The sequence below is a fragment of the Vicugna pacos genome, chromosome 13, assembly GCF_048564905.1.
Source record: "Vicugna pacos chromosome 13, VicPac4, whole genome shotgun sequence".
NCBI lineage: Eukaryota > Metazoa > Chordata > Mammalia > Artiodactyla > Camelidae > Vicugna > Vicugna pacos.
Window position 1 is genome coordinate 2,453,990 of NC_132999.1, and position 14,578 is coordinate 2,468,567.

General features: G+C 40.9%; 1 long non-coding RNA gene across 1 annotated transcript; it reads left to right on the forward strand.

Moving 5' to 3' along the window:
* The first annotated feature begins 10,841 nt into the window (after positions 1–10,841).
* Positions 10,842–13,612, forward strand: LOC140700860 (uncharacterized). Its single transcript, XR_012079574.1, has 2 exons — positions 10,842–11,231; positions 12,596–13,612. It is a non-coding gene; the product is annotated as an uncharacterized lncRNA (long non-coding RNA).
* The last annotated feature ends 966 nt before the right edge of the window (positions 13,613–14,578 follow it).

The following is a 14,578-nucleotide window of genomic DNA, read 5'->3' on the forward strand; positions in this document are numbered from 1 at the left end:
GCCCTTTAGTTCTGACTTGGTAAGTTGACATTGTTGTCTGACTATCCTCTGTGCTTTGCCTTTTGGCCATGAACCCAAGATTTAAATGAATTCAGTTGCATAGGAGCTCAGAACTGTCTTCCCTTTCTTGGACCCACTGGACCTACTGTTTTCTAGTTGTGGTAACTCCAAATCCTATATTCATCTTGAACTCCTTACCTTCTCTCTTTTCCTACATCAATTCATCTTCAAGTTCAGACAGTTCTTTATTACATCTTTTACACCTATCACAAGCATCTCTCTTCTCTACTCCTAGGACAGATCCTCCAATTTATCACTTTCATGGAATCTCCTGGGGGAAAAGAAGGAAAAGGCACTATGAACAGCTTGATTTCTGAATGTCTTTTCCTTGATTTCTTTAGACTTACTTTTGTTTATTTTAGGTCCCAAGAACATGAGTAAAAGCTCATTATGATTCTCTGACATTCAGCTCAAGTTTCCTGTGTAAGTCAAAACAAACTAAAAGTTTAAACAGTTATCAGACCCCAGGATATTTACTGAACACACATCATACTTAGAACTCTGCTGGCTTTTGTAGGAGGAGACCACGGTGAACGAGAGGGGGTTTCTAGCTCCTGTGCTTTTAGAGATAAGTCAGGGGGGCAGATATTAACTTTATGGGGGAAGCTATGAAAACAACCAGCACCATGGTGAATTCTGCCTTCCAAACACTTCTCAATAACCGTTCACTTAATATTTATTCACAGTTCACTTTCATCATTATTGCCTCCACCATGGCCCATTGCTTGTTCTTAACTGGTCTCTCAGCTTCAGTCACCCACATTCTCCCCCACCCCGGTGAGAAGAGCTTTTTAAAAATAAAATTGTATCATGTCTACTGTGTCCTCATCCTCTTTCAAAATCTTTCTATGACTTCTCATTACTCTTAGAATAATATTCAAACTCCTTACCCTGGCTTGCTGGGTCTTTCAAAATTTGTTTCCCTAGCATCCTGTTTTTATTTATTTTTTATTTACTAAATATTTCCTGACATCTAGTAGGTATCAGGCAATGTTCTAAGTGCTACACATACAATGAGCCCCTAAATTTGAAGCCCCTGCTCTCAGGAGAAGTCGAAACAATAAATTTAAACAAAGGATTAGGATAACTTCAGAAAAAGTTGTTTCTGTGAGAAAACTTGAAAACATTCAACAAAAATGCTAAAAATTGGTTGTCAAATCAGGTATAGATAAGACAGCTATAAAAGGTTTGGGGAAATTCTGGAATAATTGGAATAATTTTGCGTTCAGATTACTTCAAAATTGTCTTTAAGTTCTTTCTCTTCCCCTAAAAAATCTGAACTGGAAATTGCTGATGATGGATCATAGATGTGGTTTATGCAACAAAAAGAAAATAAAACTCCAGTGAGAGGATTCCTTCCTAAAGAAAAGGCCTTATGCCTACATCAGATGATTGATAGATCAACATTTGTTTATGGTGTAAGTTAAAAAAGTGTTTAGGGTTTTTGATATTGTATTTTTATGTTTTTTTTCACCTAAAAACCATTTTTTAATCAACTGATCAAGCACGGATTACAAATCTTAATAGATAATGAGTTTCTGCTGTACTAACAAGACCTATAAAAAAAGTGGGACGCGCTAACGTGGTGGAGGGAGCACGGGCGTGGGCTCTGGCCAGCACTAGCTGGGCGGTCAGTGCTGGTGCTTCCTGGCGCTGCCTTTGGAAACTTGAGCTTCTTTTTCAGGCTCTTCAATATGCAGTCCTCACTCTCGTGTTCCTTAATCTTCACACATGCTGTTCTTCTGCCTTGAACATCAGCATCAATTTCTACTCTCCTCTCTTTCCCTTGGCCGGTGCCTCTGTTCCATTAGGTCAGACTGAGATGTCTCATTTCCCTCAAGGCCTTTCCTGCCTTCCCAATGTCTGGGCTAGGTGTCCCTCCTCTGTGGTGCCCCTACTGTTTCCCACTCTGTGTAACAGCTGCCTGTATTCCCAGGCACACTAAGCTCTGCGAGGACCACAGTCTTGGTGTATTTTATTGTCTCCTATTTCCCCAGTACCTAACATAGCGCTTGGTGTATAATGCCTGTCAAAGACATGTTTATTGAAAGAATGCATGCTTCATAGCAAATGAGTAAGTTCGACATGAATAGGGAGGGCCTACCTAATTACGGGAGTAGCTTGAGCAAACATTTAACATTTGTGCAACATAGAAGGGGAGCCATATACTGCTTTTGAAGGAACCCCTAAGCATGCTATAGCCTTACAGTGAAGGGGCTATTCTAAGTACACTCTGCACAACTGGAATTCTTTCCTGGGATGGGGTCAACAGTAGTCAAGGGCATGGTAGTGAATACATGGAAGAGGGGTAGACATTAATTATTATGAAGAGAAAATCTCTTATCCTGGTTGTTTATAATCATTTTAAGGAGAAAAAAAAACTTGGCATTAGAGTTACTAATTTGTTTTCAGAAGGGAAGAATTTATATGCACTGCCTAACATTTTTAGGCAAAGCAGGCCATTTAGGTATCATAAAATGCTGCTTATGAAGTGCCAAAATTTCCAATTTTAATTTTTTAACTGGGACGTTATAAACTCTACCTCTGTAAACCCCAGGCAGAGTGAAAGAATGTCATGACCCAATAAAGATGGTGATGAGTTGAGAAGAAGAGATAAAAAGAGTAGGTATATAAATTTACTTCTATGAGAAAAACACAAACTAGTAATAACAAAATAGGAAGGAAATATTTGTTAAACTATGCAGCCTTGGCATTTGGTCTAAAATGGAGCCACTAGAAGCTTCTATCTGAAGGGGTTCATTTACTGAAGGTACTAATGCAAACTGAAGAAGCATCTCATCTCTAAGAGTGCCTCTCAGCAGGGGTCCTCAGGGGAAGCGTTAGCTCAAGATTCCAATTTATTATCTACAATTCATTTACATGCCCATCTCTCGGCACCTGAGGATCATCTGCACAGCACATGTAAAAGGCCATCTCATCCTTCATCTGCTAGCATCACGTAAAATGGGGCATTTCTAACCCAACGAGATGCCCTGGGATCTTATACATGTATGCTAAAAGTGAGTGTTTTCTTGCTGTGATGTTTTTAATTTGATTTGCGGACAATTTATAAAGCTTTCTGTTAGTGGACGTGGCCACAAAAGCAGATTTTTTCTGGGCCTCTGGGGTTCATAGTTTAAAAAAAATGCAGGCATATATTTTGTATTATTTGGAGCTATAATTTGGCAGGATGCAAGATGTATACGTTTTTATCCCCTCAGACTTGAGAAAAAAGGACTTGGAGAGAACATTCACAGCTGGCATAGGGAGAAATGTAGAGAAGATCAGGTACCTTTTAAATGTGTCTCTTTTCTTACTAGAGCCCTGATGTTAGAGGACATTGACTAGTGACAAACAGTGCAATTTTCTTTGTATGTGAACTAGAGCATTTCGGCTAAAAGCTTAAAGGAGCTTACAGGTAAGACGTCTCGGCAAGAGCTTCTCCCCTGAAAGAATACAGCTTAATAAATGTGCAGTGGCTCTGTTTGGACCCCCTACCTGTCTACAAATACAAAATCATTGTCTGCTGCCTTAAACGCATGCCTCGCACACGCTTGAGCTGTCCCCCTCTGAGGTTTACTGGAGTGTATTTCATTAGAACCTCTTCGTGGCATTGTGAACCCAGTTGTAATGAATGATTTGAACTCTGAAAGCACCGGGCACTGACCTCCCATCTGCTGATATCCTAAATCAGGCCATTAGAGGATTCCACAAGAAAGAGCATGCTGTTTATAGGTTAATTTATCTCTCATTTGGTTCAACTAGATGTGTGCTTATAAAGGTCCTCTAATTGAATCTTATAGATGCCACAGAGCTCTTTCCATTTTAAGGAAGTCTTTGGGAATAAATACAGCCAGTTCTCAATTATCTATGGTAATGGGGACCTGGCCAGCACGGACGAGCATGAGACAGAGATAGTCCTCTCTCCTCATTTATGTGATTAATTTAAACCTCCATCCCTACCAAATACTGAGCCATAACTGCTATAATGGCTGATCTTGGTCACTTTCCCATTTATTTTGGCTGAATACCCTCCCATCAAAATGCTATGAACAAACAAGAAAGGCCAACTGCCTGATGACCGTGTGTATCTCTTTGAAACACAAGAGTGGAGAAATACTGATGGAGACAGATGTTGGGACTCACTGGCTAACTCACAGCGCCATTAGAAAAGTAAGGCTTTCCTGGTTACCCATGGCGTATGCATGTCCTTGTGGCCCAAGATCCCGTAAGAACAATGACAGTGACAATGACAGTGACAGTGACTATTCCTTGAGCACTCATTCCATGCCAAGTACTGGACCAAACATTCACATGTATTTGCTTAATCTTCACAACAAATCAATGCGATTGGAGCCATTGTTATCCCTAAGTTTCAGATGAAGCAACTGAGGCTTAACAGAAATTAAATACCTTGAGCACGGTGCTTGTGAAAACTGACCCCTGAGCTCTCCTCTGGCCCTGCAATTGGCACGACCACCTTGCCTCCCCTCATGTGAGGCTCCCAGGAAGCCAGCATGCTGCTGGGGGCACCTGCTTGCTTGCCATCCTCTTGGCATGGATCCCCTCCTTTTCCACATCTGGATCCAACATCTTTTAAAGGCTGATTAACCCTCGTCTACAAGTTCCTGGTAGTGAAATATCATGAAACGCTGTTGGTGCATGAAATAACCCCTCTTTACAAAACAATGATCATCTATACTCCACAGCCTGGGAAATCATCTTTATTTTGGTGCTTTTTAATTTACCTACTTGCTTTTGCCCCTTCTGCTAGAGCCCCCATATCAATGCTTCATTTCTTCCTGGTTTTTTATGTTTCAGCTACATGAAGCTCCCATGTCAATGTACTACTAAATATTTGTCATGAATAAAGAGCCTACTAATCGCCTGAAATGACCACTCTTTGCTATGATGCTGTCCCTATATGCTTTGCAGCAGTCAGTTTCTAAGTATTTGAAGGTTTGTGCTTCCAGTACTCAGTTAATTCATTTATCACCTACCTTTGAGGGATAATTGTGGGTGCATAATTTTAGCAACATCATTATGCCTGTTGATATAATCCAGAGCCGCTACGGTGGTGCAGCCCCTGATTATATGTTCAATTAACTGCCGCATGTTGTCGGCACCTCTCATCCACCAGGTTTTCTTCTGCTGGATACTTATAAAAATGTTCAGCAAAAATAGTCCTGCCAGGAATTTTCACAGCAACCCCACGACCTCACAGACTCACACATACAGGTGACACGTAGCTTTATTTTCCAGTCTGCATTTTTGTCCACGAAAGCTTGGGGTTTGGCTGCCTGGTTTCTGGTCTGAGTTCCACATGACTTTGGGTAAGTCACTCATTTTCCCCAGGAACTATTTCATTCGGATATGAAATGGATATGAAAGTGTTTGGCCTGCCTAACTTCACAAGATTATTGTGAAGTGCAACGGCAATCTCATATTTGAATGCACTCTGGAGCGGGTGAAGCAGGGGGGAAATGTGACACGCGATCCTCTTAGTCTTGACACGTGTTTTCCTGACATGATAGACACGCTAAGAAACACTTTTACTTTCCATCTCGTACTTGTGCTGCTGAACAATTTTTAGCCGTATATTCATGGCAGAAAAAGGCCGTTAGTTTCGCTCTTGTTACTACATGTCAGTGCTGTAAAGGCAGGGGCAGAATCTCGTTCTTCTTTGTTTCCTCTATAAACCCAAGAGCTGGGGAAATGTTTTAGCTTCAAGTGCCTCCCCTCGGTGGCTTGGAGGTTGTTTGGTTTGAGGAATATACGTTGTTGGCATCAACTCTGCCCTTTCTATGGTCTTTATGTGTTAGGCTTGTGAAATTAGAGCTTTCTGGGGCTGTGTGGTGCTTTGTCATGGAGGCAATGGAGTTACAATAATGCCTTTTAGTCTGCACAGGGGCACTTTAGGAAAACAAATGATAACCTTGCACCCAGGACCACAAAGGCCTCCATTTTGCTAACATCATCCCCATCCCCCGAACCGCTCTGCCCCACTTTTCCATTTCCCTGATGTGGTCATTTTGTTTAAATCACTTTTTTTTTTGAGTGAAAACATTAGTGCCAAATATGAAACTAACACACCACATATACAACTGCCCAAGAGGAAGAGGAACACAAAGGAACAGAGGTGCAGCTGGATTATAGGGTGACCTGTGAGAGTTTCAAAAAAAGCACCATCTGCAGGTGAACAAGTTAGGGAAAGACACCGCCTCTGTGAAGGGACAGCCCACGCAAGGGCCTGCAGTGTGGACGTGGAGTCCAGAGTTGTTCCAGCCGCCACTCACTGCCTTTGTGCTGAGTGCAAACTGTAGAGTGACACATTGTGACCCTGCCCCTGAGGGGCGGGGGCTCATTTGCCACTGAGTAGAGCGGAGCATAAACAGACCTCATCCCACCATGTGGACCAGTGGAGTAAAGATCCTGTGTCCTTGCTTTTGGAGAAGGGGAGAAGGAAAAAAAAGAGGTGATGTCCTTTGTTGCTGAAAAGCCAGGCATCACTATATGAAAGGGGCGTCTTCTTCTAATGGGAGGCTGAAACCCGCTAGCTCCCATAAACACATGCTGGCCCCCAAGCCTCAGCTTCAGGTGGGCGTACGGAATGGCTGCTGTCATCACCACGTCCCTTCCTCTCCACCTGTCTCTGAGCCACCACGGGTCCTCCGTTGCCCTTCAGGGCATCTCTCCCTCTTTACCCTCCATCTGGCAGTTTTATCTTAGTTTTTATCTGTGCAGGATTGTGGGCAAGAGAGGGAGGTGGCCGAGTGGGCCTTGTCCTGGGCCCCATTAACCTCTAGGGCATGCCTCAGAGTATAACAAGCCAAATACCTCTGGAAGTATAATGACCGGCATTAATCTAGTCCATAAATATTTATCGGGTATCTACAACATGCCAGGTCCCAGCAGTGCAGCCGTGATCAATTGTGTGAGCTGTTTTTCCTGCCTCAGTATTTCCCCACAACCTGGCCAACTTCTCCTCCTCGTCCCCAGGTCTCAGTTGAAAACCCTTTCTTTACCTTCCCAACCCCGAACTCCTATAAATTTCGGGAGTCTTCTACACTCGGTCCTTCACTTGTACGATTGCTGTTGCAATGGCATTCTCCCCTGCTGGATTCTAAGCCAGCTCTGGGGTCCAGCGAGTGTCTGGCGTGTAGTAGGCCCTCAAGCTGGTTGACGAATGAATGAACAAATAAAGAATGAAGGAATGACTCCCGGGCATAGGGCCCAATTAATTCTTCTTTTGATAGACCTTCACAAAAACAGCTGAAATGATAGACTTTTATGCACTTGAATGGGAGGTGTTTATCTGCCCTTATAACCAAACGAGCTTTTAAAAAACCCTAAAGCCCCTGCACAGAGTTTTCCCTGCGACCTCGGCCCGAGAGCTCTTCTTAACCAGAGTACGTAAAATCGGAGTATCAGAAAAATAGTGTCCTTTCCCCAGTTTTGACAATAACACAGCTATCTTGTATGACAAAAGGGAATCTCAGACAATTTATATACTTGATTGTGGCCAGCTCCTGCAATATGGCAATAGTGATACGCAACAATGTGTTGAGATATTTTAATTGTAAAATGGCCATTTCTCTGGCCTTTGATTGATCATGGTGACTGTAATCATGATGGAAACCTTTCACTAACCTTTTTATATTTAATTTCTTGTTTTGAGTTACCATCACAATAAATCCTATTTCCACGAACAATACACCAGGCACCATTTCAAGAAACACCTAAACTTCCTGGCATCGTGGCTGCTGAACAAGAAAACAGAAACTAACATTTTCCCCAAGAACATCTAGAAAAGAAAGGGCTTCGGAAAGTCTCCACTGTCCGTCTCCCCTCCCAGGGAGGACACGTCGGGACGTGGGGACACACTGTGTGCGTAATAGTCTGAAGACCCATAAAACATTATTTGACGTGAAAATTTTGTCTTGCCTACGAGCTGCTGCTAATGAATCACACATGATGCAAGACGCAGCATGGCTGAAATATTTTTATTAATCCTAATAATATTTTTTGCTTATACAGCAACTTTCATTGGAGAAAACTGAGTTGGGAAGGAAGCGATAAAGACATACTTGAGGCTAAATGACTGGCTTGTAACTTTTGAGACTCGCTGCTGCTCCTGCGTCACCACACTGGGGGCGGGGGCTGTGTCCCAGCTGTAACTCACCTGAGGGAATTCCAGTCCCAAAATCCTTGGACTGACATATTCTGCAGGAAAACAAAGCAAAGGTTTTGTTTGTTTGTTTGTTTGAAGGAGCAGCAGGTAAGTTTTTGTTTCCTAGTGGTGTGAGGTTAAGTCCCACTAGAGAGGAAGTGGCAGGGAGACGTGGCACTGTCACACTGTTGTTGCCAATGGCAGCGTGCTTAGTGTGTACCTAGCACTGTTTTAAGTGCTTACACGCATACATTTAATTTCCACAACATCCCTATGAAATGGTGTGATTATATTTGTTCTACAGATGGGATGACTGAGGCACAGGGAGGCTGAGCAGCCATCCCCGCTTGCCCAGATGCCTGCTAGGGAACGTTCCCCACTGTGGGCCCACAGAGAGAGCAGGGTGACCTGGGTGGCTGTCGGCACGTGCTCACGAGGGCATGCCTGCCCTTGGCAGTTGATGTAAGTTCCCCTGCATTCTATTCCTTGGGTGCCTGTAGTTTCCTCAGTTCCCCAGCTAGATCATAATCTCCGTGAGGATGGGGATTTGAGCTTGGGTTTATAAAAGTTAGGTTTTTGTAACTAAAAACCAGGACATACATTTTAATCAGGGCCTACATGGTTTTCTCCTGGGGATGATGGTAAAGGATTTTGAAAGTAGGAACATTCTAGCAAACCCAGGACAATGTCACCACAACTACAATTGCCCTCCTCATCCATGGATTCACTTCTGCTGTTTCAGTTACCCACGGTCAACTGTGCTATGAAAATATCAGGTGGAAAATTCCAGAAATACACAATTCATAAATTTCAAATTGTGTGGCCATCTTGAGTAGCCAATAAAATGTCCCACAGCCAACTCTGTCCAGCTCAGGATGTAAGTCAGCTCTTTGTCCAGGGTTAGTCTCTTAGCCCTTGGTTATCAGAGCGACTGGGTATCTCAGTGCTTGTGTTCAAGTAACCCTTATGTCACTAATAATGACCCCAAAGTGCAAGAGTAATGATGCTGGCAATTTGGAGATTCTCATACTGAGCCTAATTGATAAATTAAACTTAATCATAGGCATGTATGGATAGGAAAAACCATAGTGTATTTTGGACTCGGTACTACTTACGGTGTCAGGCATCCACTGGGGGTCTTGGATATATCCTTCACAGATTAGGGGGTACCACAGTACTGCAATTTCTCTTATTGGAGAGGTCAAGAGGAGAGGACTGTGCTGTCATTTTTAGGCTAAATTTATAGGGTGTGTGCATTTTGCTTCTGTGTTACATATTGAAAATGTCACTTTCATCACTCTCTATGGGACATTCATACTCCAGGGAATTCATTTAAATTAATACACAATCCAGAATATCGAATTTGTTTATTTTCATTCAAAAATACACCTTTTACCTTTTATCTCTATGAAATATTGTTCATATCTGAGTCATGGCATCTAGGAAACCGAGTAAACAATCTGAGAAGTTTGGAGGCCATGGAATGAGGTGTCCACGACTACTGTGGAACCCACAGAATTATTCCCAGGCCCCTAATCTTTAGGAAATGTCTTCCTGGTGGCATGCACTCTTGGGCCCAATGTGCAGTCTAAGTCTCCGCTGGATGGCCCTGAGGAGCTATAAACTCTTTACTATCCAACCTTTCACCTTTTTATAATGTTATCAGAAACTGACAAAGAAACCTTGGTCATTTCACCAACAACCCATTTCTTACTTTCTGGTTCTGAAGTTAGAGAAGAGTGTCTCTCTGGCAGTGTTGCATGTAGTCACCAGTCACTTTATATGGCCTAATAACACTTGGAATGCATATTAATCTCATCAGCGACACGTTGCAAATCACCTTTTAGATGGCTTAATTCCTGGGCAAGGACCCACAAATGGCAAGTCACTTCCATTTACATTGATTCTGTCATCTTTAACTTCAAAAGGGAATGTTCTAGGTGGCTCAGCAGAGGGTGGTGCTGGAGGGGGAAAACTTGGGGTCTGAAATCCAAACACCCGAGTTTAGCAGCTCAGCTCTGTTCCTTTCTGAGTTTGACCTGGGTCAGCTTAACCTCTTTGAACCCCCGTTTCCTTATAACAGTAATGACTATCTGGTAAAACAAAAGAAGGTAGTGAATGGAAAAGTGCCTGAGAACGTTCCCATAGTGTATGCAACATAGTTTGCTATTTTGATTTACACCCATTTGGGGAACAATCATATGTAGGACGCTTTCAATTGCAAGTGACAGATAGTCCAACACAAAACTGCCTAAGATATGATAACTTATTGGATTAAGTACATTTAGTTCTGCTATAACCTGACACATACCTTTCTAAAAGCCATACGGTGAAGGGTGTGAATGTGATAATTATTTAAATCAGCTATCTAATAGAAGTACAACGCTCATCACAAGTGTGAGCTGCAGGTGTAATTTTAAATTATCTAGAGATGTTAAAAAAAGAGACAGGTGAAGTTAATCTGATAATGAATTTTATTCAATCACATATCCTAAATATTATTTTAACATATAGTCAGTATAAAATTTATCAATAGCTATTTTATATTCTTTTCTTTTCACAAAAAAGAGAATTTAAAAGACTGTATTTTCCATTTATAGCACATCTCAATTTAAATTCATCATCTTTCAAGTAGCCCCATGTGGTTAGTGGCTACTGGATTGGAATGATGGCCTGAAACCTGGGTCCCATGTTCTCCCTTGGAGCAGGAGCTGGGGTTCCATGCCCAGACTACATGGATCAAGAGTGGGAAACAGCTGGATGGAAACTGGGGTCTGTTTCTTAAGAAAGAGAGAATGGCATTGGCAGAGGCAAAATCTTCTTCATCACCAACATCATCATCATCATCATCATCGTCATCCTCACAATATCTCTTAACTTTCAAGGAATTAAAATTCCCAATCTTCAGGCCATTTTAAGCTAAATTCTGTTTAAATTAATTCTTTTGTTCAATGGAAAGGTAGCAGCGTCACAGAGAGCGTGCTGGACTGGGACTCAGCAGGTGGGATTTTGTTCTGACATCTGCCAGCTCTATTAGCTGTCTGACTCAGCCAGACAGAGTCCCTTGGTCTTCACTCTTTATTTATAATATAAAAGGGATACAGTAGGTTTCTGGGGTTTTTTTTGACATATAAGTGGTATCATATGGTATTTTTCTTTCTCTTTCTTTTTTTTTAAACTTTTTTTATTGGTTTATAATCATTTTACAATGTTGTGTCAATACAGTAGGTGTTTTCTAAAGTGTTTTTCAACTCCAATTTGAAATCAACTTTACTGAAGTACAATTTATAGATAATAAAATGTACCCATTTTAATGTGCATTTCAATGAGTTTTTGACAATTCAACACATTCAAGATACAGGAAAACTTCCATCTTTAAGAATGTTACCTTGTGCTCCTTCCCTGGCAATATCCTGTTGATAGACACTAAGGTTTTTTTCTAGTTTCTGGATCAAATAACTTTTAAGCAAAGCTGAAGTCAGAGGTGAAATGGATTTGGATAGATTTTTCTGGTTATATACGGTAAGTGTACTTTTAGTGTTGTAAGAAGCTCTAAGAAGGGTTTTATGTAGAAGCAACTACTAGTCTGTTTTCTAAATGTTTGTACCCCGTCACGCCAGCAATGTATGAGAATGCCAGCTTGTTCACGCTCTTGCCAAGACTTGGTTTTGTCACTCTCTCTGATTGTAGCCATTCTAATGTGTGTATAATGGTATTTCACTGTGGTTTAATTTGCATATTTCCCCAATGACTTAATGATGATAAACTTTCCATGTGCTTATTAACCATTTGTACAATCAACTTTTGTGCAGTGTTTATTTAAATCTTTTGCCCATTTTTACAGCTAATTTGCTTTCCTTCTTCTTAGCTGTCAGCTAGAGGTATGACAACAATTTTTTTGGTCTGTATTCTGTATTTTATTTTCTTCATGATATATGTAGAAGAGCAAACATTTTTATTTTGGAGTCCAATTTATTACCATTTTTGCTATGAATCATGTTTTGTGTGTCTTAATCTAAGAAACCTTTACTTACCCCAGGGAAGGTTTTATCCTATACTTGTCTAGAAATTTGGTAGTGTCATTTTTTACATTTAGGTCTATTATCCATTTTTGAGTTAATTTTGTGTATGGTGTGAGGTAAGGATGGAGGCTCATCTAATTCAAAGGAATATTCAACAGTTCTATTGCTTTTTATCTTTTCCCCATTAAATTATAGACAGCATATACATACACATAATTTACTATGTATAAGTAATAATATCTAATACAATAAGAGTGTGCATGTATGTGTGTAATCGATATGCCTCCTGTGGAATGCTTACACCACAGATTGTTACTTTTATTGTCGTGTCTCTTGTTTACAGCACCTCAGGAGTACGGGAACTGAGCACGTGTCTCATTTCTGAATGCCATGGGGAGCAATTAGGAGGAAGGCCAGATGTCTGGAGCCTCGACCGACCACTTCACATCTCTGCTCAGGAGCTGAGCATGGGAGGAGAGACTGTGCTGAGGGTCTGCTGTCGAAGCAACTACTAGTCAGACTCCACGGATCTGGATTTCTGCTTATTCTTTCTTTCCTCCCCTCTGCATGCTCTCATCGGAAGCTCCTGGCTCACCTGGCCACCATGCCAAGTTGAAAGCACTTTTCCCTCTGCTTTCCTGGACCTATCCTCAAATGTGTAGTGCTCTGTACACAAGTGAACTAGATCTGTAAGACTAGAATACTCTCAAACTATTCAAGCTACACTTGAAAGGGAGACAGTTGTTCTATATTTAGTAGCCTTGAAATTTATACGTAACACTGGGTAACATATACTCCATGAGTTAGGATGTATCTTGTGAAATCTTGACCCTTTCTATAACAATTTCGTCATCACTGGGGTTTATTTCGCTCTGGTTTGAGCTGGTGCGTTGCTCTAAGCGGTGGCAGGTTTGCCTTATCGTGGTGCTTGCTTCATTTTTGTTAGCCTTCCGTTACTTCTTAGCACCCTGTCCTTCACTGCATAACTCTGGGAGAACCCTGCTTGCAAATCTGCTTTGGCAGAATAAGATATCTTCATCTTTGAGGTCACGTTTCAGGCTTTTGTTCAGTCACAAGTTCTGTTTGGATTTATCCTCGGTGTGTCTACTTGAATATTCAAAAAGTCATCAGCTAGTCTAATTTGTTTTTTTTTAGCCATGTAAAAGACTGATTTGCTTTGACAGGTGGATCAGAAACAGAATTGGAGCTATTTTATCTGGACCTAATTAAACAACCTTCATTACCGGCAGATATATGTTTGTGACTTAAAATTAGCATGATTGGAATTAAAACTCAAAATATAAGGCATTGAATTCAGATATGGCTGGTTTAAAAATAAATTCCATACATTTAAAATGCAGCAAGTCTGGCTTTTAAATATCGTATAGTGACAAATTCCATTTGGGGTTGTGTGTGTGTGTGGGTGTGTGTGTTGTGTGTGTGCACATGCACGCATGGCTGTGGCTGTAGATAATAGTAAAGATATGGCCCATATTTTTTGATCAGTTCCAGGGCAGCATTCTGAATTATGAAACTTTAGTAAAATATTTTTAAAATCTCATTTCTTCTCCTCCCCTCCAGCCCACAAGTATTGAGTTCAGCTTTGAGGATTTTGTGTAACTTTCTTTGGCCTCAAAGGTTACATTCTCTAATCAGATTATTTCTATTCATCATTGTCGAGTTTCTGAGATTTTGTGATTGCTTTTTATTATATGTATCCTGATTGTGTGCAGACATATATCCATCCAAACACAGTGGAACCAGCTTAAAATGTCCTTCTATGTGTATCATTTAAAATCCTATTAGACTTTTCTTATAATATTTTACTTCCTTAACCTTTTGAGAAATATTTTAAAAGATTGCATGTGGTATACACCCAATATACACACACATACATACACATATATATACATAAAAATCTTTGTAATTGAAGACATGCATTCTGAATAATGATAGGAACTTAGTAATTATCAAATAAAAGGATAAATTTTGTCCTTCTTTAGATTTTTTGAGAGTTATTATGCACTGAGATATGGGAGCCAGATTTTACCTTATGAAGGAAAATAAAAGGTTGAATAAAACATATTGACATTTCTGTTCAACATTAAGGCTGCAGGAATTATGGTGGATTCCTTTTCCTAACAAACATTAATATGAGATTCCTGGTGTGATGAGAACTGGATATCAAGCATCTAATCCCTCCCCTTGCCTTCGTGCATCAGGAGCCCTCTCCAAATTATTAAAATTCCAGGTCTTTTGTGGTGTCTTTTGATGCATCGTTGCAATTTTAACTGCTTTAAAATGCAAGCAAGAGCACATGCTTAGT